The sequence below is a fragment of the Lucilia cuprina genome, chromosome 2, assembly GCF_022045245.1.
Source record: "Lucilia cuprina isolate Lc7/37 chromosome 2, ASM2204524v1, whole genome shotgun sequence".
NCBI lineage: Eukaryota > Metazoa > Arthropoda > Insecta > Diptera > Calliphoridae > Lucilia > Lucilia cuprina.
The window spans coordinates 65,157,610-65,160,050 of NC_060950.1; the positions used below are offsets into that span (position 1 = coordinate 65,157,610).

At 28.7% G+C, this 2,441-nt stretch overlaps 1 protein-coding gene across 1 annotated transcript in view; it reads right to left on the bottom strand.

The window, feature by feature from the left end:
* The window catches only part of LOC111682922, a 23,333-nt gene that overhangs the window by 2,917 nt on the left and 17,975 nt on the right, over window positions 1-2,441 (bottom strand). The window lies entirely within an intron of this gene.

The window sequence follows — 2,441 nt, forward strand, 5'->3', positions numbered from 1 at the left end:
GGTTCCTAAAACATAAACTATGTTAATTTAAATTTTCTTATGTTATAACTTTTCTTCAAAAACATGCGCTACTAACGACGTTGTTTTGATCTCTATATCAGACGTCTCTAATAAAACTTTTTCTTCTTTTCTACGATTTCAGACAAAAATCAAATTATGTCATGGTGTCAGTCATAGAAATAGCAAAAAGAAAAAATGATAATAATGTTGTTGTTGTTGTTTTTTTATCCATCATAGGAATGTCGAAAAACATCACATGTTGCTTGAAAGTGTGTATATGGTATGAAAATAATGAAACATGCAACAGATTTGTGTGTGATTTGTGTTGGTTGCGTATCACCAAGCAACATTGTGGCAAATAGAAATAAAAGTGAATGCATTTGAGAAAAACTAATATGAAAACTAACTCATGTTAACATTATAATAGTAAAATATTTGTTTTTGTTTTTGGGTACTTAGTTGCTGATATTAAATATTTTTCATATTTTGTAAATTTTTTTTGCTTTAGTTTTTTTTCGGTTTCTATATGTCAGTTTAATTTTTTTTGTTTGTTTTGTGTCTATATGTTATGGGGATGTGTTGTTTTTATTTTCTGTAATACAATGCTAAAATCTATATATGTACTATGTCTATGATAGAGAAATATGTAATAAATAGGTTTGCATATGAGAGCACCTGGGCCAATATATTCGTATATGTTTTCGAACTACATAATGTTTTTAATGGACTTATGTAATTTATTTGGTTTAGACAGATAGTAATTTGAGAGTGATGGTGGTGGTGGTGGTGGTGGTGTAGTATAAAATACTCATTTAATGCATAATATTGTATAATATTTTCGGAATTGAATTGATTATAAGTCATAATAGTGAAAAAATTTTGTTTAGTTAATTAATGTAGATAAATAATTGAAATTTTCTTAATAAATTCCTGTTTAAAATTAGGGGAAAAAAAGCTTTATGCTTATCCATGTTATAATCGAAATATACTGAAAATCAAGACCCAAAAATTGATTATAAAAAAACCATTAAGATATCAGAGCAAATATAGCAAATACTTAAATTCACAACTTAAGTCATTAAACAGCTACACTTGATTTTAGAATTGATTATGAAGGACTTCATTAAAGCTCTCGTCAAAAACCCGTTTTTGGATATAAACAAATTTTGGTCAAATTTCAATATTTATGTGTTGGCTACAATCATGTCTGTAATATTTAAGATTGTACATAGTCTTGACTGTAGTCTCGTCTGAAGTTTTAACTGTAATCTGAACTATAGGCTGGCTCCAAAATCTAAACTAAAGTCTGAACTTAAGATTGAACAAGAGATGGTCTATCGTCGGAATACTAGACTAAAGAGTAGTCTGATTAATAGATTGGACTATAAGCATAATTAATGTCTTCACTTAACAATTGTCGGGACTATGGGCTGAACTGTTGTCTAGTCTATACACTGAACAATTATCTGCATTATAGACAGACGTGTAAACTTTGCTATTTACTAAACTTTAATCTAAAACTGCAATATCAACTGAAGTAAAGTCTAGAGCCCTGATCGGCGAAGAGCTCTGTTAAGAGCTTTGTCGCACTCTTAACTTCACACGCATATATGCTTGCACAACCAATAAGAGAACTTATTTTTTACTCTCTGACGGTGTAGGGTCTAGACTACAGGTTGAGCTATAAATAGAACCATTTTTCAGACTATATTCTAAATAATCACAGAAACTAGAATCCGGTTTATGAACTGAATTATAGAACGCACTATAAACTTAACACAAATCGCTTTGGACTAAACTATAAATAGTCTATACAAAAGCCGTTGTCACTATAAGTTATCATATAGTCGTTCTTGCTCGCCTTCTCTCGCTTTACATTAACATTATCGAAAGCGACCTTATACCTTAAAAAAATATTTTTAAAAATTCTTGTTTTCCAAAAAAATTTAACTGTTAATGAATATATTATTTGTTTTAAACACATTGAAAATATATCATTAATATATAAGAGTCCAAAAATATAACAAAAATTTATTGCAACAAACAAGTTTCTTTATTGCTTCTGGTTATTATGATGGCGGTCTAACAGCTAATGTGGCAAATTCTCTTAGCTGAAATATTTTGTGGTAAATATAAGTTTATGGTCTCAAATACAATATGTAAAAAAATTTAAAAATTATTACAATATTTTACAAATAAATTTACGCAACTACACAAGAAATTTTTAAATTTTTTCTTCATAAAAAATCATAAGAAATTATTATACAATGTCTAAATAAATCATGTAAACAGTCAAACTTGGCACGTTCGTCTTTGTACCTTGTGAAAAACTAAGGACTAGAACTAAACTAGAACTGAACTAGAACTGAACTAGAACTGAACTAGAACTGAACTAGAACTGAACTAGAACTGAACTAGAACTGAACTAGAACTGAACTAGA